The sequence below is a fragment of the Prunus mume genome, linkage group LG1 (assembly GCF_029339155.1).
Source record: "Prunus mume cultivar Tortuosa linkage group LG1, ASM2933915v1, whole genome shotgun sequence".
NCBI classification, from domain to species: Eukaryota; Viridiplantae; Streptophyta; class Magnoliopsida; order Rosales; family Rosaceae; genus Prunus; species Prunus mume.
Window position 1 is genome coordinate 4,081,618 of NC_142698.1, and position 20,731 is coordinate 4,102,348.

At 49.8% G+C, this 20,731-nt stretch overlaps 12 non-coding genes and 14 pseudogenes across 12 annotated transcripts; all 26 read left to right on the forward strand.

Moving 5' to 3' along the window:
- Positions 1-852: 852 nt before the first annotated feature.
- Positions 853-971, forward strand: LOC148920736 (5S ribosomal RNA). The gene has a single exon (XR_016123488.1). It is a non-coding gene; the product is annotated as a 5S ribosomal RNA (ribosomal RNA).
- Positions 972-1,519: 548 nt separating this feature from the next.
- Positions 1,520-1,635, forward strand: LOC148920737 (5S ribosomal RNA; annotated as a pseudogene).
- Positions 1,636-2,165: 530 nt separating this feature from the next.
- Positions 2,166-2,282, forward strand: LOC148920738 (5S ribosomal RNA). Its single transcript, XR_016123489.1, has one exon. It is a non-coding gene; the product is annotated as a 5S ribosomal RNA (ribosomal RNA).
- Positions 2,283-2,827: 545 nt separating this feature from the next.
- Positions 2,828-2,945, forward strand: LOC148920739 (5S ribosomal RNA). Its single transcript, XR_016123483.1, has one exon. It is a non-coding gene; the product is annotated as a 5S ribosomal RNA (ribosomal RNA).
- A 545-nt stretch (positions 2,946-3,490) lies between these two features.
- Positions 3,491-3,609, forward strand: LOC148920740 (5S ribosomal RNA). Its single transcript, XR_016123473.1, has one exon. It is a non-coding gene; the product is annotated as a 5S ribosomal RNA (ribosomal RNA).
- A 1,216-nt stretch (positions 3,610-4,825) lies between these two features.
- LOC148920741 (5S ribosomal RNA) lies at positions 4,826-4,943 on the forward strand. The gene has a single exon (XR_016123487.1). It is a non-coding gene; the product is annotated as a 5S ribosomal RNA (ribosomal RNA).
- Positions 4,944-5,497: 554 nt separating this feature from the next.
- Positions 5,498-5,616, forward strand: LOC148920742 (5S ribosomal RNA). The gene has a single exon (XR_016123475.1). It is a non-coding gene; the product is annotated as a 5S ribosomal RNA (ribosomal RNA).
- A 546-nt stretch (positions 5,617-6,162) lies between these two features.
- On the forward strand, positions 6,163-6,279 carry LOC148920743 (5S ribosomal RNA; annotated as a pseudogene).
- Positions 6,280-7,486: 1,207 nt separating this feature from the next.
- LOC148920744 (5S ribosomal RNA) lies at positions 7,487-7,602 on the forward strand (annotated as a pseudogene).
- Positions 7,603-8,149: 547 nt separating this feature from the next.
- Positions 8,150-8,267, forward strand: LOC148920745 (5S ribosomal RNA; annotated as a pseudogene).
- A 546-nt stretch (positions 8,268-8,813) lies between these two features.
- Positions 8,814-8,929, forward strand: LOC148920746 (5S ribosomal RNA; annotated as a pseudogene).
- A 548-nt stretch (positions 8,930-9,477) lies between these two features.
- On the forward strand, positions 9,478-9,593 carry LOC148920747 (5S ribosomal RNA; annotated as a pseudogene).
- A 547-nt stretch (positions 9,594-10,140) lies between these two features.
- On the forward strand, positions 10,141-10,256 carry LOC148920748 (5S ribosomal RNA; annotated as a pseudogene).
- Positions 10,257-12,116: 1,860 nt separating this feature from the next.
- Positions 12,117-12,233, forward strand: LOC148920749 (5S ribosomal RNA; annotated as a pseudogene).
- A 545-nt stretch (positions 12,234-12,778) lies between these two features.
- LOC148920750 (5S ribosomal RNA) lies at positions 12,779-12,896 on the forward strand (annotated as a pseudogene).
- A 551-nt stretch (positions 12,897-13,447) lies between these two features.
- LOC148920751 (5S ribosomal RNA) lies at positions 13,448-13,566 on the forward strand. The gene has a single exon (XR_016123481.1). It is a non-coding gene; the product is annotated as a 5S ribosomal RNA (ribosomal RNA).
- Positions 13,567-14,117: 551 nt separating this feature from the next.
- On the forward strand, positions 14,118-14,234 carry LOC148920752 (5S ribosomal RNA; annotated as a pseudogene).
- Positions 14,235-14,784: 550 nt separating this feature from the next.
- Positions 14,785-14,898, forward strand: LOC148920753 (5S ribosomal RNA; annotated as a pseudogene).
- Positions 14,899-15,435: 537 nt separating this feature from the next.
- Positions 15,436-15,552, forward strand: LOC148920754 (5S ribosomal RNA). The gene has a single exon (XR_016123492.1). It is a non-coding gene; the product is annotated as a 5S ribosomal RNA (ribosomal RNA).
- Positions 15,553-16,100: 548 nt separating this feature from the next.
- On the forward strand, positions 16,101-16,217 carry LOC148920755 (5S ribosomal RNA; annotated as a pseudogene).
- Positions 16,218-16,767: 550 nt separating this feature from the next.
- On the forward strand, positions 16,768-16,880 carry LOC148920756 (5S ribosomal RNA; annotated as a pseudogene).
- Positions 16,881-17,427: 547 nt separating this feature from the next.
- On the forward strand, positions 17,428-17,546 carry LOC148920757 (5S ribosomal RNA). The gene has a single exon (XR_016123476.1). It is a non-coding gene; the product is annotated as a 5S ribosomal RNA (ribosomal RNA).
- Positions 17,547-18,094: 548 nt separating this feature from the next.
- Positions 18,095-18,213, forward strand: LOC148920758 (5S ribosomal RNA). Its single transcript, XR_016123477.1, has one exon. It is a non-coding gene; the product is annotated as a 5S ribosomal RNA (ribosomal RNA).
- A 552-nt stretch (positions 18,214-18,765) lies between these two features.
- LOC148920759 (5S ribosomal RNA) lies at positions 18,766-18,884 on the forward strand. Its single transcript, XR_016123478.1, has one exon. It is a non-coding gene; the product is annotated as a 5S ribosomal RNA (ribosomal RNA).
- A 551-nt stretch (positions 18,885-19,435) lies between these two features.
- LOC148920760 (5S ribosomal RNA) lies at positions 19,436-19,552 on the forward strand (annotated as a pseudogene).
- Positions 19,553-20,097: 545 nt separating this feature from the next.
- Positions 20,098-20,215, forward strand: LOC148920761 (5S ribosomal RNA). Its single transcript, XR_016123484.1, has one exon. It is a non-coding gene; the product is annotated as a 5S ribosomal RNA (ribosomal RNA).
- The last annotated feature ends 516 nt before the right edge of the window (positions 20,216-20,731 follow it).

The window sequence follows — 20,731 nt, forward strand, 5'->3', positions numbered from 1 at the left end:
CCCAACTCTCCCATATACTTGATATCAAAGGTAAGGTATTAGTGCAAGAGGAATACTAGCAACCTTCTCCTTTAGACATTCTCCATTTTTTGCTTTACATGTGTCATTTTCCTTACACTTAAAACAATGTCATTAATATATTATATAAGCTAATTTTTGCTTTCCAAGTTTACACTTATTAAATGTATTCAATTTATCTAAAAAAATTTCACAACTTTTTTACCATTTTATTAATTTTTTTCTAACGTCAATTATTTAAAAAAAAAATGCTTTAAGAGGAAATTTTTATTTTTATTTTTTAAAACACAAAGGGTTTAGTTTTTTTAATAAAAAAAAAAAGAAAAAAGTCCTTTGTGTTTAAAAAAAAGGGACATTTCCTATTTTTGTGAAAAAAGCAGAAATTTTATATAAAATAATATTTGATGTTAAAAAAAAAAAAGTAAGATGGTAAGAAAGTTGTGAATTTTTATTTGGATAAATTGAAAACATTCGGATGCCCGAAAAAGCCCATAAGTCATGGCAATGCAACGAGTTTTACTCGTGGCGCCGCTCCTTCAAATCGATCGCTCATGGGCCTAATCGAGGCGGACCCAGATATGCGGTTTGCCCGATTTGCCGCACGCTGCCGCCCAGCTCCTCTTGAATTGCTTCCGCCTGTCCTACGCCACCTCGAGGAGCTCGCCTCCAATTAATCGGGCACCGTAAAGGAACGAAACGAAAAGACCACAGGACCGGCACTGAAATTATTGGAATTTTTATTTTTATTTTTTTCCTTTGGTTTCCATTGTCGTTAGGTCGGGCTTACGACATGGCTCAAACGTGGCTTATATACTTTCAGGCGTTATAAGCTAACGATGCGATCATACCAACTCACATGCACCGGATCCCATTAGAACTCCGAAGTTAATCGAGTTTGGGCGAGAGTAGTACTAGGATGGGTGACCTCTTGGGAAGTCCTCGTGTTGCATCCCTTCTTTTTGTCTTTTGACGCTTTCAATTGTCGTGGGCGCTTTGCTTTCGTCGTCTTATTCATCCGCTACCTTCGCTTTCCCACGGCCCCTAAGCCCTAAATCGGGTTGAACACTCCTAGAGAATCCCGGGATTAACAACGAATTCAAATGGGAAAATGACAAAGTTTACAAAAATGAATTTCGCGCTAGTAAACGATGCGGATGCCCGAAAAGCCCATAGGTCATGGCAACGCGATGAGTTTTGCTCGTGGCGCCGTTCCTTCAAATCGATCGCTCAGGCCTACTCGAGGCCGACCTCGATATGCGGTTTGCCCGATTCGCTTGCACGCGCTGCCGCCCAGCCTCCTCTTGAATTGCTTCCGCCTCCCCTACGCCACCCCGAGGAGCTCGCTTCCAATTAATCGGGCACCGGAAAGGAACGAAACGAAAAATCCGGACCGGCACACTGAAATTATTGGAATTTTTATTTATTTTCTTCTTTTGGTTCCCGTTGTCGTTAGGTAGGGCTTACGACATGGCTTATATAGTTTTAGGCGTTATAAGCTAACGGATGCGATCATACCAACTCACATGCACCGGATCCCATCGAACTCCGGTTAAGCGAGTTTGGGCGAGAGTAGTACTAGGATGGGTGACCTCCTGGGAAGTCCTCGTGTTGCATCCTTCTTTTTGTCTTTTTGACGCTTTCAATTGTCGTGGGCGCTTGCTTTCGCGCTTATTCATCCGGCTGCCTTCGTTTTCCCACGGCCCCTAAGCCCTAAATCGGGTTGAACACTCCTAGAGAATCCCGGGATTAACAACGGAATTCAAATGGGAAAATGACAAAGTTTACAAAAACTGAATTTCGCGCTAGTAAACGATGCGGATGCCCAAAAAGCCATAGGTCATGGCAACGCGATGAGTTTTGCTCGTGGCGCCGCTCCTTCAAATCGATCGCTCGGCCTACTCGAGGCCGACCCCGATATGCGGTTCGCCTGATTCGCTGCACGCGCTGCGCCCAGCCTCCTCTTGAATTGCTTCCGCCTCGCCCTACGCCACCCCGAGGAGCTCGCCTCCAATTAATCGGGCACCGGAAAGGAACGAAACGAAAAATGGGAAAATTATTGGAATTTTTATTTATTTTCTTCTTTGGTTCCTTGTCGTTAGGTAGGGCTTACGACATGGCTTATATAGTTTTAGGCGTTATAAGCTAACGGATGCGATCATACCAACTCACATGCACCGGATCCCATCAGAACTCCGAAGTTAAGCGAGTTTGGGCGAGAGTAGTACTAGGATGGGTGACCTCGGGAAGTCCTCGTGTTGCATCCCTTCTTTTGTCTTTTGACGCTTTCAATTGTCGTGGGCGCTTTGCTTTCGTCGCCTTATTCATCCGCTGCCTTCGCTTTCCCACGACCCCTAAGCCCTAAATCGGTTGAACACTCCTAGAGAATCCCGGATTAACAACGGAATTCAAATGGGAAAATGACAAAGTTTACAAAAACTGAATTTCGCGCTAGTAAACGATGCCGGATGCCCGAAAAAGCCCATAGGTCATGGCAACGCGATGAGTTTTGCTCGTGGCGCCGCTCCTTCAAATCGATCGCTCAGGCCCACTTCGAGGCCGACCCGATATGCGGTTTGCCCGATTCGCTGCACGCGCTGCGCCCACCTCCTCTTGAATTGCTTCCGCCTCGTCCCTACGCCACCCCGAGGAGCTCGCCTCCAATTAATCGGGCACCGGAAAGGAACGAAACGAAAAATCGGACCGGCGCTGAAATTATTGGAATTTTTATTTATTTTCTTCTTTTGGTTCCCGTTGTCGTTAGGTAGGGCTTACGACATGGCTTATATAGTTTTAGGCGTTATAAGCTAACGGATGCGATCATACCAACTCACATGCACCGGATCCCATCGAACTCCGAAGTTAAGCGAGTTTGGGCGAGAGTAGTACTAGGATGGGTGACCTCCTGGGAAGTCCTCGTGTTGCATCCCTTCTTTTGTCTTTTGACGTTTCAATTGTCGTGGGCGTTTGCTTTCGTCGCTTATTCATCTGGCTGCCTTCGTTTTCCCACGGCCCCTAAGCCCTAAATCGGGTTGAACACTCCTAGAGAATCCCGGGATTAACAACGGAATTCAAATGGGAAAATGACAAAGTTTACAAAAACTGAATTTCGCGCTAGTAAACGATGCCGGATGCCCGAAAAAGCCCATAGGTCATGGCAACGCGAATGAGTTTTGCTCGTGGCGCCGCCCTTCAAATCGATCGCTCAGGCCCACTCGAGGCCGACCCGATATGCGGTTTGCCCGATTCGCTGCACGCGCCGCCCAGCCTCCTCTTGAATTGCTTCCGCCTCGCCCTACGCCACCCCGAGGAGCTCGCTTCCAATTAATCGGGCACCGAAAGGAACGAAACGAAAAATCATGGACCGGCACGCTGAAATTATTGGAATTTTTATTTATTTTCTTCTTTTGGTTCCCGTTGTCGTTAGGTAGGGCTTACGACATGGCTTATATAGTTTTAGGCGTTATAAGCTAACGGATGCGATCATACCAACTCACATGCACCGGATCCCATCAGAACTCCGAAGTTAAGCGAGTTTGGGCGAGAGTAGTACTAGGATGGGTGACCTCCTGGGAAGTCCTCGTGTTGCATCCCTTCTTTTGTCTTTTTGACGCTTCAATTGTCGTGGGCGCTTTGCTTTCTGTCGCCTTATTCATCCGGCTGCCTTCGTTTTCCCACGGCCCCTAAGCCCTAAATCGGGTTGAACACTCCTAGAGAATCCCGGGATTAACAACGGAATTCAAATGGGAAAATGACAAAGTTTACAAAAACTGAATTTCGCGCTAGTAAACGATGCCGGATGCCCGAAAAAGCCCATAGGTCATGGCAACGCAATGAGTTTTGCTCGTGGCGCCGTTCCCTTCAAATCGATCGTCAGGCCTAATTCGAGGCCGACCCGATATGCGGTTTGCCCGATTCGCTGCACGCTGCCGCCCAGCTCCTCTTGAATTGCTTCCGCCTCCGTCCTACGCCACCCCGAGGAGCTCGCTTCCAATTAATCGGGCACCGGAAAGGAACGAAACGAAAAATCATGGACCGGCACGCTGAAATTATTGGAATTTTTATTTATTTTCTTCTTTTGGTTCCCGTTGTCGTTAGGTAGGGCTTACGACATGGCTTATATAGTTTTAGGCGTTATAAGCTAACGGATGCGATCATACCAACTCACATGCACCGATCCCATCGTAACTCCGGTTAAGCGAGTTTGGGCGAGAGTAGTACTAGGATGGGTGACCTCCGGAAGTCCTCGTGTTGCATCCCTTCTTTTGTCTTTTGACGCTTCAATTGTCGTGGGCGCTTGCTTTTCGTCGCCTTATTCATCCGCTGCCTTCGCTTTCCCACGGCCCCTAAGCCCTAAATCGGGTTGAACACTCCTAGAGAATCCCGGGATTAACAACGGAATTCAAATGGGAAAATGACAAAGTTTACAAAAACTGAATTTCGCGCTAGTAAACGATGCCGGATGCCCGAAAAGCCCATAGGTCATGGCAACGCGATGAGTTTTGCTCGTGGCGCCGCTCCTTCAAATCGATCGCTCAGGCCTAATTCGAGGCCGGACCCGATATGCGGTTTGCCCGATTCGCCGTTGCACGCTGCCGCCCAGCTCCTCTTGAATTGCTTCCGCCTCCGTCCTACGCCACCCCGAGGAGCTCGCCTCCAATTAATCGGGCACCGGAAAGGAACGAAACGAAAAATCATGGACCGGCGCACAAATTATTGGAATTTTTATTTATTTTCTTCTTTTGGTTCCCGTTGTCGTTAGGTAGGGCTTACGACATGGCTTATATAGTTTTAGGCGTTATAAGCTAACGGATGCGATCATACCAACTCACATGCACCGGATCCCATCGAACTCCGAAGTTAAGCGAGTTTGGGCGAGAGTAGTACTAGGATGGGTGACCTCCTGGGAAGTCCTCGTGTTGCATCCTTCTTTTTGTCTTTTTGACGCTTCAATTGTCGTGGGCGCTTTGCTTTCGTCGCCTTATTCATCCGCTGCCTTCGCTTTCCCACGGCCCCTAAGCCCTAAATCGGGTTGAACACTCCTAGAGAATCCCGGGATTAACAACGGAATTCAAATGGGAAAATGACAAAGTTTACAAAACTGAATTTCGCGCTAGTAAACGATGCCGGATGCCCGAAAAAGCCCATAGGTCATGGCAACGCAATGAGTTTTGCTCGTGGCGCCGCTCCTTCAAATCGATCGTCAGGCCTAATTCGAGGCCGACCCGATATGCGGTTTGCCCGATTCGCTGCACGCCGCTGCCGCCCAGCCTCCTCTTGAATTGCTTCCGCCTCGTCCCTACGCCACCCCGAGGAGCTCGCTTCCAATTAATCGGGCACCGAAAGGAACGAAACGAAAAATCATGGACCGGCACGCTGCTGAAATTATTGGAATTTTTATTTATTTTCTTCTTTTGGTTCCCGTTGTCGTTAGGTAGGGCTTACGACATGGCTTATATAGTTTTAGGCGTTATAAGCTAACGGATGCGATCATACCAACTCACATGCACCGGATCCCATCAGAACTCCGAAGTTAAGCGAGTTTGGGCGAGAGTAGTACTAGGATGGGTGACCTCCTGGGAAGTCCTCGTGTTGCATCCCTTCTTTTGTCTTTTGACGCTTTCAATTGTCGTGGGCGCTTTGCTTTCGTCGCCTTATTCATCCGCTGCCTTCGCTTTTCCCACGGCCCCTAAGCCCTAAATCGGGTTGAACACTCCTAGAGAATCCCGGGATTAACAACGGAATTCAAATGGGAAAATGACAAAGTTTACAAAAACTGAATTTCGCGCTAGTAAACGATGCCGGATGCCCGAAAAAGCCCATAGGTCATGGCAACGCAATGAGTTTTGCTCGTGGCGCCGCTTCCTTCCAAATCGATCGCTCAGGCCTAACTCGAGGCCGACCCGATATGCGGTTTGCCCGATTCGCTGCACGCGCGCCGCCTCCTCTTGAATTGCTTCCGCCTCTGTCCCTACGCCACCCCGAGGAGCTCGCCTCCAATTAATCGGGCACCGGAAAGGAACGAAACGAAAAATCGGACCGGCGCAAAATTATTGGAATTTTTATTTATTTTCTTCTTTTGGTTCCCGTTGTCGTTAGGTAGGGCTTACGACATGGCTTATATAGTTTTAGGCGTTATAAGCTAACGGATGCGATCATACCAACTCACATGCACCGGATCCCATCAGAACTCCGGTTAAGCGAGTTTGGGCGAGAGTAGTACTAGGATGGGTGACCTCCTGGGAAGTCCTCGTGTTGCATCCCTTCTTTTGTCTTTTTGACGCTTTCAATTGTCGTGGGCGCTTGCTTTCGCGCCTTATTCATCCGCTGCCTTCGCTTTCCCACGGCCCCTAAGCCCTAAATCGGGTTGAACACTCCTAGAGAATCCCGGGATTAACAACGGAATTCAAATGGGAAAATGACAAAGTTTACAAAAACTGAATTTCGCGCTAGTAAACGATGCCGGATGCCCGAAAAAGCCCATAGGTCATGGCAACGCAATGAGTTTTGCTCGTGGCGCCGCTTCCTTCAAATCGATCGCTCAGGCCTAACTCGAGGCCGACCCGATATGCGGTTTGCCCGATTCGCTGCACGCCGCCGCCCAGCCTCCTCTTGAATTGCTTCCGCCTCGCCCTACGCCACCCCGAGGAGCTCGCTTCCAATTAATCGGGCACCGAAAGGAACGAAACGAAAAATCATGGACCGGCGCACAAATTATTGGAATTTTTATTTATTTTCTTCTTTTGGTTCCCGCTGTCGTTAGGTAGGGCTTACGACATGGCTTATATAGTTTTAGGCGTTATAAGCTAACGGATGCGATCATACCAACTCACATGCACCGATCCCATCGTAACTCCGGTTAAGCGAGTTTGGGCGAGAGTAGTACTAGGATGGGTGACCTCCGAAGTCCTCGTGTTGCATCCCTTCTTTTGTCTTTTTGACGCTTCAATTGTCGTGGGCGCTTGCTTTCGTCGCCTTATTCATCCGCTGCCTTCGCTTTCCCACGCCCCTAAGCCCTAAATCGGGTTGAACACTCCTAGAGAATCCCGGGATTAACAACGGAATTCAAATGGGAAAATGACAAAGTTTACAAAAACTGAATTTCGCGCTAGTAAACGATGCCGGATGCCCGAAAAAGCCCATAGGTCATGGCAACGCGATGAGTTTTGCTCGTGGCGCCGCTCCTTCAAATCGATCGCTCAGGCCCACTCGAGGCCGACCCCGATATGCGGTTTGCCCGATTCGCTTGCACGCCTGCCGCCCAGCCTCCTCTTGAATTGCTTCCGCCTCGCCCTACGCCACCCCGAGGAGCTCGCTTCCAATTAATCGGGCACCGGAAAGGAACGAAACGAAAAATCATGGACCGCGCACAAATTATTGGAATTTTTATTTATTTTCTTCTTTTGGTTCCCGCTGTCGCTAGGTAGGGCTTACGACATGGCTTATATAGTTTTAGGCGTTATAAGCTAACGGATGCGATCATACCAACTCACATGCACCGGATCCCATCAACTCCGAAGTTAAGCGAGTTTGGGCGAGAGTAGTACTAGGATGGGTGACCTCCGGGAAGTCCTCGTGTTGCATCCCTTCTTTTGTCTTTTTGACGCTTCAATTGTCGTGGGCGCTTGCTTTCGCCGCCTTATTCATCCGCTGCCTTCGCTTTCCCACGGCCCCTAAGCCCTAAATCGGGTTGAACACTCCTAGAGAATCCCGGGATTAACAACGGAATTCAAATGGGAAAATGACAAAGTTTACAAAACCAATTTCGCGCTTAGTAAACGATGCGCGATGCCCGAAAGCCCATAGGTCATGGCAACGCAATGAGTTTTGCTCGTGGCGCCGCTCCTCCAAATCGATCGCTCAGGCCCACTCGAGGCCGACCCCGATATGCGGTTTGCCCGATTCGCTGCACGCGCTGCCGCCCAGCCTCCTCTTGAATTGCTTCCGCCTCTGCCCTACGCCACCCCGAGGAGCTCGCTTCCAATTAATCGGGCACCGGAAAGGAACGAAACGAAAAATCATGGACCGCGCACAAAATTATTGGAATTTTTATTTATTTTCTTCTTTTGGTTCCCGTTGTCGTTAGGTAGGGCTTACGACATGGCTTATATAGTTTTAGGCGTTATAAGCTAACGGATGCGATCATACCAACTCACATGCACCGATCCCATCGTAACTCCGAAGTTAAGCGAGTTTGGGCGAGAGTAGTACTAGGATGGGTGACCTCCTGGGAAGTCCTCGTGTTGCATCCCTTCTTTTGTCTTTTTGACGCTTCAATTGTCGTGGGCGCTTTGCTTTCGTCCGCCTTATTCATCCGCTGCCTTCGCTTTCCCACGGCCCCTAAGCCCTAAATCGGGTTGAACACTCCTAGAGAATCCCGGGATTAACAACGGAATTCAAATGGGAAAATGACAAAGTTTACAAAAACTGAATTTCGCGCTAGTAAACGATGCCGGATGCCCGAAAAAGCCCATAGGTCATGGCAACGCAATGAGTTTTGCTCGTGGCGCCGCTCCTTCAAATCGATCGCTCAGGCCTAATCGAGGCCGACCCGATATGCGGTTTGCCCGATTCGCTGGCACGCGCCGCCCAGCCTCCTCTTGAATTGCTTCCGCCTCGTCCCTACGCCACCCCGAGGAGCTCGCTTCCAATTAATCGGGCACCGGAAAGGAACGAAACGAAAAATCGGACCGGCGCAAAATTATTGGAATTTTTATTTATTTTCTTCTTTTGGTTCCCGCTGTCGTTAGGTAGGGCTTACGACATGGCTTATATAGTTTTAGGCGTTATAAGCTAACGGATGCGATCATACCAACTCACATGCACCGGATCCCATCGTAACTCCGGTTAAGCGAGTTTGGGCGAGAGTAGTACTAGGATGGGTGACTCCTGGGAAGTCCTCGTGTTGCATCCCTTCTTTTGTCTTTTGACGCTTCAATTGTCGTGGGCGCTTGCTTTCGTCGCCTTATTCATCCGCTGCGCTTCGCTTTCCCACGCCCCTAAGCCCTAAATCGGGTTGAACACTCCTAGAGAATCCCGGATTAACAACGGAATTCAAATGGGAAAATGACAAAGTTTACAAAACTGAATTTCGCGCTAGTAAACGATGCCGGATGCCCGAAAAAGCCCATAGGTCATGGCAACGCAATGAGTTTTGCTCGTGGCGCCGCTCCTTCCAAATCGATCGCTCAGGCCCACTCGAGGCCGACCCGATATGCGGTTTGCCCGATTCGCTGCACGCGCTGCCGCCCAGCCTCCTCTTGAATTGCTTCCGCCTCCGTCCCTACGCCACCCCGAGGAGCTCGCTTCCAATTAATCGGGCACCGGAAAGGAACGAAACGAAAAATCATGGACCGGCGCACAAATTATTGGAATTTTTATTTATTTTCTTCTTTTGGTTCCCGTTGTCGTTAGGTAGGGCTTACGACATGGCTTATATAGTTTTAGGCGTTATAAGCTAACGGATGCGATCATACCAACTCACATGCACCGGATCCCATCAGAACTCCGGTTAAGCGAGTTTGGGCGAGAGTAGTACTAGGATGGGTGACCTCCGGGAAGTCCTCGTGTTGCATCCCTTCTTTTGTCTTTTTGACGCTTCAATTGTCGTGGGCGCTTGCTTTCGTCGCCTTATTCATCCGCTGCCTTCGCTTTCCCACGGCCCCTAAGCCCTAAATCGGGTTGAACACTCCTAGAGAATCCCGGGATTAACAACGGAATTCAAATGGGAAAATGACAAAGTTTACAAAAACCAATTTCGCGCTAGTAAACGATGCCGGATGCCCGAAAAAGCCCATAGGTCATGGCAACGCAATGAGTTTTGCTCGTGGCGCCGCTCCTCCAAATCGATCGCTCAGGCCCACTCGAGGCCGACCCGATATGCGGTTTGCCCGATTCGCTGCACGCGCTGCCGCCCAGCCTCCTCTTGAATTGCTTCCGCCTCGTCCCTACGCCACCCCGAGGAGCTCGCTTCCAATTAATCGGGCACCGAAAGGAACGAAACGAAAAATCATGGACCGGCACAAAAATTATTGGAATTTTTATTTATTTTCTTCTTTTGGTTCCCGCTGTCGTTAGGTAGGGCTTACGACATGGCTTATATAGTTTTAGGCGTTATAAGCTAACGGATGCGATCATACCAACTCACATGCACCGGATCCCATCGTAACTCCGGTTAAGCGAGTTTGGGCGAGAGTAGTACTAGGATGGGTGACCTCCGGGAAGTCCTCGTGTTGCATCCTTCTTTTGTCTTTTGACGCTTCAATTGTCGTGGGCGCTTGCTTTCGTCGCCTTATTCATCCGCTGCCTTCGCTTTTCCCACGGCCCCTAAGCCCTAAATCGGGTTGAACACTCCTAGAGAATCCCGGATTAACAACGGAATTCAAATGGGAAAATGACAAAGTTTACAAAAACTGAATTTCGCGCTAGTAAACGATGCCGGATGCCCGAAAGCCCATAGGTCATGGCAACGCAATGAGTTTTGCTCGTGGCGCCGCTCCTCCAAATCGATCGCTCAGGCCCACTCGAGGCCGACCCGATATGCGGTTTGCCCGATTCGCTGCACGCTGCCGCCCAGCCTCCTCTTGAATTGCTTCCGCCTCCGTCCTACGCCACCCCGAGGAGCTCGCTTCCAATTAATCGGGCACCGGAAAGGAACGAAACGAAAAATCATGGACCGGCACAAATTATTGGAATTTTTATTTATTTTCTTCTTTTGGTTCCCGTTGTCGTTAGGTAGGGCTTACGACATGGCTTATATAGTTTTAGGCGTTATAAGCTAACGGATGCGATCATACCAACTCACATGCACCGGATCCCATCAACTCCGGTTAAGCGAGTTTGGGCGAGAGTAGTACTAGGATGGGTGACCTCCGAAGTCCTCGTGTTGCATCCCTTCTTTTGTCTTTTTGACGCTTTCAATTGTCGTGGGCGCTTGCTTTCGTCGCCTTATTCATCCGGCTGCCTTCGCTTTTCCCACGGCCCCTAAGCCCTAAATCGGGTTGAACACTCCTAGAGAATCCCGGGATTAACAACGGAATTCAAATGGGAAAATGACAAAGTTTACAAAAACTGAATTTCGCGCTAGTAAACGATGCCGGATGCCCGAAAAAGCCCATAGGTCATGGCAACGCAATGAGTTTTGCTCGTGGCGCCGCTCCTTCAAATCGATCGCTCAGGCCTACTCGAGGCCGACCCCGATATGCGGTTTGCCCGATTCGCTGCACGCGCTGCCGCCCAGCCTCCTCTTGAATTGCTTCCGCCTCGTCCTACGCCACCCCGAGGAGCTCGCTTCCAATTAATCGGGCACCGAAAGGAACGAAACGAAAAATCATGGACCGGCACACAAATTATTGGAATTTTTATTTATTTTCTTCTTTTGGTTCCCGCTGTCGTTAGGTAGGGCTTACGACATGGCTTATATAGTTTTAGGCGTTATAAGCTAACGGATGCGATCATACCAACTCACATGCACCGATCCCATCGTAACTCCGGTTAAGCGAGTTTGGGCGAGAGTAGTACTAGGATGGGTGACCTCCGAAGTCCTCGTGTTGCATCCTTCTTTTGTCTTTTTGACGCTTCAATTGTCGTGGGCGCTTGCTTTCGTCGCCTTATTCATCCGCTGCCTTCGCTTTCCCACGGCCCCTAAGCCCTAAATCGGGTTGAACACTCCTAGAGAATCCCGGATTAACAACGGAATTCAAATGGGAAAATGACAAAGTTTACAAAACCAATTTCGCGCTAGTAAACGGCCGGATGCCCAAAAGCCCATAGGTCATGGCAACGCAATGAGTTTTGCTCGTGGCGCCGCTCCTCCAAATCGATCGCTCAGGCCTAATCGAGGCCGACTCCGATATGCGGTTTGCCCGATTCGCTGCACGCGCTGCCGCCCAGCCTCCTCTTGAATTGCTTCCGCCTCTGTCCCTACGCCACCCCGAGGAGCTCGCCTCCAATTAATCGGGCACCGGAAAGGAACGAAACGAAAAATCATGGACCGGCGCACAAATTATTGGAATTTTTATTTATTTTCTTCTTTTGGTTCCCGCTGTCGTTAGGTAGGGCTTACGACATGGCTTATATAGTTTTAGGCGTTATAAGCTAACGGATGCGATCATACCAACTCACATGCACCGGATCCCATCGTAACTCCGAAGTTAAGCGAGTTTGGGCGAGAGTAGTACTAGGATGGGTGACCTCCTGAAGTCCTCGTGTTGCATCCCTTCTTTTGTCTTTTTGACGCTTCAATTGTCGTGGGCGCTTGCTTTCGTCGCCTTATTCATCCGCTGCCTTCGCTTTCCCACGGCCCCTAAGCCCTAAATCGGGTTGAACACTCCTAGAGAATCCCGGGATTAACAACGGAATTCAAATGGGAAAATGACAAAGTTTACAAAAACTGAATTTCGCGCTAGTAAACGATGCCGGATGCCCGAAAAAGCCCATAGGTCATGGCAACGCAATGAGTTTTGCTCGTGGCGCCGCTCCTTCAAATCGATCGCTCAGGCCTACTCGAGGCCGACCCGATATGCGGTTTGCCCGATTCGCTGCACGCTGCCGCCCAGCCTCCTCTTGAATTGCTTCCGCCTCGCCCTACGCCACCCCGAGGAGCTCGCTTCCAATTAATCGGGCACCGGAAAGGAACGAAACGAAAAATCATGGACCGCGCACAAATTATTGGAATTTTTATTTATTTTCTTCTTTTGGTTCCCGTTGTCGTTAGGTAGGGCTTACGACATGGCTTATATAGTTTTAGGCGTTATAAGCTAACGGATGCGATCATACCAACTCACATGCACCGGATCCCATCAGTAACTCCGGTTAAGCGAGTTTGGGCGAGAGTAGTACTAGGATGGGTGACCTCCTGGGAAGTCCTCGTGTTGCATCCCTTCTTTTTGTCTTTTTGACGCTTTCAATTGTCGTGGGCGCTTGCTTTCGCCGCCTTATTCATCCGCTGCCTTCGCTTTTCCCACGGCCCCTAAGCCCTAAATCGGGTTGAACACTCCTAGAGAATCCCGGGATTAACAACGGAATTCAAATGGGAAAATGACAAAGTTTACAAAACTGAATTTCGCGCTAGTAAACGATGCCGGATGCCCGAAAAAGCCCATAGGTCATGGCAACGCGATGAGTTTTGCTCGTGGCGCCGCTCCTTCAAATCGATCGCTCAGGCCTACTCGAGGCCGACCAGATATGCGGTTTGCCCGATTCGCTGCACGCGCTGCCGCCCAGCCTCCTCTTGAATTGCTTCCGCCTCGTCCCTACGCCACCCCGAGGAGCTCGCCTCCAATTAATCGGGCACCGGAAAGGAACGAAACGAAAAATCATGGACCGGCGCACAAATTATTGGAATTTTTATTTATTTTCTTCTTTTGGTTCCCGTTGTCGTTAGGTAGGGCTTACGACATGGCTTATATAGTTTTAGGCGTTATAAGCTAACGGATGCGATCATACCAACTCACATGCACCGGATCCCATCAGAACTCCGAAGTTAAGCGAGTTTGGGCGAGAGTAGTACTAGGATGGGTGACCTCCTGGGAAGTCCTCGTGTTGCATCCTTCTTTTTGTCTTTTTGACGCTTCAATTGTCGTGGGCGCTTTGCTTTCGTCGCCTTATTCATCCGCTGCCTTCGCTTTCCCACGGCCCCTAAGCCCTAAATCGGGTTGAACACTCCTAGAGAATCCCGGGATTAACAACGGAATTCAAATGGGAAAATGACAAAGTTTACAAAAACTGAATTTCGCGCTAGTAAACGATGCCGGATGCCCAAAAAGCCCATAGGTCATGGCAACGCGATGAGTTTTGCTCGTGGCGCCGCTCCTTCCAAATCGATCGCTCAGGCCTACTCGAGGCCGACCCGATATGCGGTTTGCCCGATTCGCTGTTGCACGCTGCCGCCCAGCCTCCTCTTGAATTGCTTCCGCCTCGTCCCTACGCCACCCCGAGGAGCTCGCTTCCAATTAATCGGGCACCGGAAAGGAACGAAACGAAAAATCATGGACCGGCGCACAAATTATTGGAATTTTTATTTATTTTCTTCTTTTGGTTCCCGCTGTCGTTAGGTAGGGCTTACGACATGGCTTATATAGTTTTAGGCGTTATAAGCTAACGGATGCGATCATACCAACTCACATGCACCGGATCCCATCAGTAACTCCGGTTAAGCGAGTTTGGGCGAGAGTAGTACTAGGATGGGTGACCTCCGGGAAGTCCTCGTGTTGCATCCCTTCTTTTTGTCTTTTTGACGCTTTCAATTGTCGTGGGCGCTTTGCTTTCGTCGCCTTATTCATCCGCTGCCTTCGCTTTCCCACGGCCCCTAAGCCCTAAATCGGGTTGAACACTCCTAGAGAATCCCGGGATTAACAACGGAATTCAAATGGGAAAATGACAAAGTTTACAAAAACTGAATTTCGCGCTAGTAAACGATGCCGGATGCCCGAAAAAGCCCATAGGTCATGGCAACGCGATGAGTTTTGCTCGTGGCGCCGCTCCTTCAAATCGATCGCTCAGGCCCACTTCGAGGCCGACCCGATATGCGGTTTGCCCGATTCGCACGCGCGCGCCCAGCCTCCTCTTGAATTGCTTCCGCCTCCGCCCTACGCCACCCCGAGGAGCTCGCTTCCAATTAATCGGGCACCGGAAAGGAACGAAACGAAAAATCATGGACCGGCGCACTGAAATTATTGGAATTTTTATTTATTTTCTTCTTTTGGTTCCCGTTGTCGTTAGGTAGGGCTTACGACATGGCTTATATAGTTTTAGGCGTTATAAGCTAACGGATGCGATCATACCAACTCACATGCACCGGATCCCATCAGAACTCCGGTTAAGCGAGTTTGGGCGAGAGTAGTACTAGGATGGGTGACCTCCGAAGTCCTCGTGTTGCATCCCTTCTTTTGTCTTTTGACGCTTCAATTGTCGTGGCGCTTGCTTTCGTCGCCTTATTCATCCGCTGCCTTCGCTTTCCCACGGCCCCTAAGCCCTAAATCGGGTTGAACACTCCTAGAGAATCCCGGGATTAACAACGGAATTCAAATGGGAAAATGACAAAGTTTACAAAAACTGAATTTCGCGCTAGTAAACGATGCCGGATGCCCGAAAAAGCCCATAGGTCATGGCAACGCAATGAGTTTTGCTCGTGGCGCCGTTCCTCAAATCGATCGCTCAGGCCTAATTCGAGGCCGACCCGATATGCGGTTTGCCCGATTCGCTTGCACGCGCGCTCCTCTTGAATTGCTTCCGCCTCCCTACGCCACCCCGAGGAGCTCGCCTCCAATTAATCGGGCACCGGAAAGGAACGAAACGAAAAATCCGGACCGGCGCTGCTGAAATTATTGGAATTTTTATTTATTTTCTTCTTTTGGTTCCCGTTGTCGTTAGGTAGGGCTTACGACATGGCTTATATAGTTTTAGGCGTTATAAGCTAACGGATGCGATCATACCAACTCACATGCACCGGATCCCATCGAACTCCGAAGTTAAGCGAGTTTGGGCGAGAGTAGTACTAGGATGGGTGACCTCCGGGAAGTCCTCGTGTTGCATCCCTTCTTTTGTCTTTTTGACGCTTCAATTGTCGTGGCGCTTTGCTTTCGTCGCCTTATTCATCCGCTGCCTTCGCTTTTCCCACGGCCCCTAAGCCCTAAATCGGGTTGAACACTCCTAGAGAATCCCGGGATTAACAACGGAATTCAAATGGGAAAATGACAAAGTTTACAAAAACTGAATTTCGCGCTAGTAAACGATGCGTCGGATGCCCAAAAAGCCCATAGGTCATGGCAACGCGATGAGTTTTGCTCGTGGCGCCGCTCCTTCAAATCGATCGCTCAGGGCCTACTCGAGGCCGACCCGATATGCGGTTTGCCCGATTCGCTGCACGCGCTCCTCCTCTTGAATTGCTTCCGCCTCGTCCCTACGCCACCCCGAGGAGCTCGCTTCCAATTAATCGGGCACCGGAAAGGAACGAAACGAAAAATCATGGACCGGCGCACTGCTGAAATTATTGGAATTTTTATTTATTTTCTTCTTTTGGTTCCCGTTGTCGTTAGGTAGGGCTTACGACATGGCTTATATAGTTTTAGGCGTTATAAGCTAACGGATGCGATCATACCAACTCACATGCACCGGATCCCATCAGAACTCCGGTTAAGCGAGTTTGGGCGAGAGTAGTACTAGGATGGGTGACCTCCTGGGAAGTCCTCGTGTTGCATCCCTTCTTTTTGTCTTTTTGACGCTTTCAATTGTCGTGGGCGTTTGCTTTCGTCGCCTTATTCATCCGGCTGCCTTCGTTTTCCCACGGCCCCTAAGCCCTAAATCGGGTTGAACACTCCTAGAGAATCCCGGGATTAACAACGGAATTCAAATGGGAAAATGACAAAGTTTACAAAAACTGAATTTCGCGCTAGTAAACGATGCCGGATGCCCGAAAAAGCCCATAGGTCATGGCAACGCGAATGAGTTTTGCTCGTGGCGCCGTTCCTTCAAATCGATCGTGGGCCTAATTCGAGGCCGGACCCGATATGCGGTTTGCCCGATTCGCTTGCACGCGCCGCCCAGCCTCCTCTTGAATTGCTTCCGCCTCCCCTACGCCACCCCGAGGAGCTCGCCTTCCAATTAATCGGGCACCGGAAAGGAACGAAACGAAAAATCCGCGGGACCGGCGCAAATTATTGGAATTTTTATTTATTTTCTTCTTTTGGTTCCCGTTGTCGTTAGGTAGGGCTTACGACATGGCTTATATAGTTTTAGGCGTTATAAGCTAACGGATGCGATCATACCAACTCACATGCACCGGATCCCATCGAACTCCGGTTAAGCGAGTTTGGGCGAGAGTAGTACTAGGATGGGTGACCTCCGAAGTCCTCGTGTTGCATCCCTTCTTTTGTCTTTTGACGCTTCAATTGTCGTGGGCGCTTTGCTTTCGTCGCCTTATTCATCCGCTGCCTTCGCTTTCCCACGCCCCTAAGCCCTAAATCGGGTTGAACACTCCTAGAGAATCCCGGATTAACAACGGAATTCAAATGGGAAAATGACAAAGTTTACAAAAACTGAATTTCGCGCTAGTAAACGATGCGGATGCCCAAAAAGCCCATAGGTCATGGCAACGCGATGAGTTTTGCTCGTGGCGCCGTTCCTTCAAATCGATCGCTCAGGGCCTACTCGAGGCCGGACCCGATATGCGGTTTGCCCGATTCGCTGCACGCGCGTCGCCCAGCTCCTCTTGAATTGCTTCCGCCTCGTCCCTACGCCACCCCGAGGAGCTCGCCTCCAATTAATCGGGCACCGGAAAGGAACGAAACGAAAAATCCGCGGGACCGGCGCACAAATTATTGGAATTTTTATTTATTTTCTTCTTTTGGTTCCCGTTGTCGTTAGGTAGGGCTTACGACATGGCTTATATAGTTTTAGGCGTTATAAGCTAACGGATGCGATCATACCAACTCACATGCACCGGATCCCATCAGAACTCCGAAGTTAAGCGAGTTTGGGCGAGAGTAGTACTAGGATGGGTGACCTCCTGGGAAGTCCTCGTGTTGCATCCCTTCTTTTTGTCTTTTTGACGCTTCAATTGTCGTGGCGCTTGCTTTCGTCGCCTTATTCATCCGCTGCCTTCGTTTTCCCACGGCCCCTAAGCCCTAAATCGGGTTGAACACTCCTAGAGAATCCCGGGATTAACAACGGAATTCAAATGGGAAAATGACAAAGTTTACAAAAACTGAATTTCGCGCTAGTAAACGATGCCGGATGCCCGAAAAGCCCATAGGTCATGGCAACGCGAATGAGTTTTGCTCGTGGCGCCGCTTCCTTCAAATCGATCGCTCAGGGCCTACTCGAGGCCGACCCGATATGCGGTTTGCCCGATTCGCTTGCACGCGCCGCCCAGCCTCCTCTTGAATTGCTTCCGCCTCGTCCCTACGCCACCCCGAGGAGCTCGCTCCAATTAATCGGGCACCGGAAAGGAACGAAACGAAAAATCATGGACCGGCGCACAAATTATTGGAATTTTTATTTATTTTCTTCTTTTGGTTCCCGTTGTCGTTAGGTAGGGCTTACGACATGGCTTATATAGTTTTAGGCGTTATAAGCTAACGGATGCGATCATACCAACTCACATGCACCGGATCCCATCAGAACTCCGAAGTTAAGCGAGTTTGGGCGAGAGTAGTACTAGGATGGGTGACCTCCTGGGAAGTCCTCGTGTTGCATCCCTTCTTTTTGTCTTTTTGACGCTTTCAATTGTCGTGGGCGCTTTGCTTTCTGTCGCCTTATTCATCCGCTGCCTTCGTTTCCCACGGCCCCTAAGCCCTAAATCGGGTTGAACACTCCTAGAGAATCCCGGGATTAACAACGGAATTCAAATGGGAAAATGACAAAGTTTACAAAAACTGAATTTCGCGCTAGTAAACGATGCCGGATGCCCGAAAAAGCCCATAGGTCATGGCAACGCGAATGAGTTTTGCTCGTGGCGCCGTTCCCTTCAAATCGATCGTCAGGCCTACTCGAGGCCGACCCGATATGCGGTTTGCCCGATTCGCCGTTGCACGCGCCGCCCAGCCTCCTCTTGAATTGCTTCCGCCTCGTCCCTACGCCACCCCGAGGAGCTCGCCTCCAATTAATCGGGCACCGGAAAGGAACGAAACGAAAAATCCGGACCGGCGCTGAAATTATTGGAATTTTTATTTATTTTCTTCTTTTGGTTCCCGTTGTCGTTAGGTAGGGCTTACGACATGGCTTATATAGTTTTAGGCGTTATAAGCTAACGGATGCGATCATACCAACTCACATGCACCGGATCCCATCAGAACTCCGAAGTTAAGCGAGTTTGGGCGAGAGTAGTACTAGGATGGGTGACCTCCTGGGAAGTCCTCGTGTTGCATCCCTTCTTTTTGTCTTTTTGACGCTTCAATTGTCGTGGGCGTTTGCTTTCTGTCGTCTTATTCATCCGGCTGCCTTCGCTTTCCCACGGCCCCTAAGCCCTAAATCGGGTTGAACACTCCTAGAGAATCCCGGGATTAACAACGGAATTCAAATGGGAAAATGACAAAGTTTACAAAACCGAATTTCGCGCTAGTAAACGATGCGGATGCCCGAAAAAGCCCATAGGTCATGGCAACGCGAATGAGTTTTGCTCGTGGCGCCGCCCTCAAATCGATCGCTGGCCTAATTCGAGGCCGGACCCGATATGCGGTTTGCCCGATTCGCTTGCACGCGCCGCTCCAGCCTCCTCTTGAATTGCTTCCGCCCTCTGTCCCTACGCCACCCCGAGGAGCTCGCCTCCAATTAATCGGGCACCGGAAAGGAACGAAACGAAAAATCCGCGGACCGGCGCTGAAATTATTGGAATTTTTATTTATTTTCTTCTTTTGGTTCCCGTTGTCGTTAGGTAGGGCTTACGACATGGCTTATATAGTTTTAGGCGTTATAAGCTAACGGATGCGATCATACCAACTCACATGCACCGGATCCCATCAGAACTCCGGTTAAGCGAGTTTGGGCGAGAGTAGTACTAGGATGGGTGACCTCCTGGGAAGTCCTCGTGTTGCATCCCTTCTTTTGTCTTTTTGACGCTTCAATTGTCGTGGGCGCTTGCTTTCGTCGCCTTATTCATCCGCCTTCGCTTTCCCACGGCCCTAAGCCCTAAATCGGGTTGAACACTCCTAGAGAATCCCGGATTAACAACGGAATTCAAATGGGAAAATGACAAAGTTTACAAAACCGAATTTCGCGCTAGTAAACGATGCGGATGCCCGAAAAAGCCCATAGGTCATGGCAACGCGATGAGTTTTGCTCGTGGCGCCGCTCCTTCAAATCGATCGCTCAGGCCTACTCGAGGCCGGACCCGATATGCGGTTTGCCCGATTCGCTGCACGCGTGCCGCCCAGCTCCTCTTGAATTGCTTCCGCCCTCGTCCCTACGCCACCCCGAGGAGCTCGCTCCAATTAATCGGGCACCGGAAAGGAACGAAACGAAAAATCATGCGGGACCGGCGCGCTAAATTATTGGAATTTTTATTTATTTTCTTCTTTTGGTTCCCGTTGTCGTTAGGTAGGGCTTACGACATGGCTTATATAGTTTTAGGCGTTATAAGCTAACGGATGCGATCATACCAACTCACATGCACCGGATCCCATCGAACTCCGAAGTTAAGCGAGTTTGGGCGAGAGTAGTACTAGGATGGGTGACCTCCTGGGAAGTCCTCGTGTTGCATCCCTTCTTTTGTCTTTTTGACGCTTTCAATTGTCGTGGGCGTTTGCTTTCGTCGCCTTATTCATCCGGCTGCCTTCGTTTTCCCACGGCCCCTAAGCCCTAAATCGGGTTGAACACTCCTAGAGAATCCCGGGATTAACAACGGAATTCAAATGGGAAAATGACAAAGTTTACAAAAACTGAATTTCGCGCTAGTAAACGATGCGGATGCCCGAAAAAGCCCATAGGTCATGGCAACGCGATGAGTTTTGCTCGTGGCGCCGTTCCTTCAAATCGATCGCTCAGGCCTAATCGAGGCCGGACCCGATATGCGGTTTGCCCGATTCGCCGCACGCGTGTCGCCCAGCTCCTCTTGAATTGCTTCCGCCCTCCCTACGCCACCCCGAGGAGCTCGCCTCCAATTAATCGGGCACCGGAAAGGAACGAAACGAAAAATCCGCGGGACCGGCGCGCTGCTGAAATTATTGGAATTTTTATTTATTTTCTTCTTTTGGTTCCCGTTGTCGTTAGGTAGGGCTTA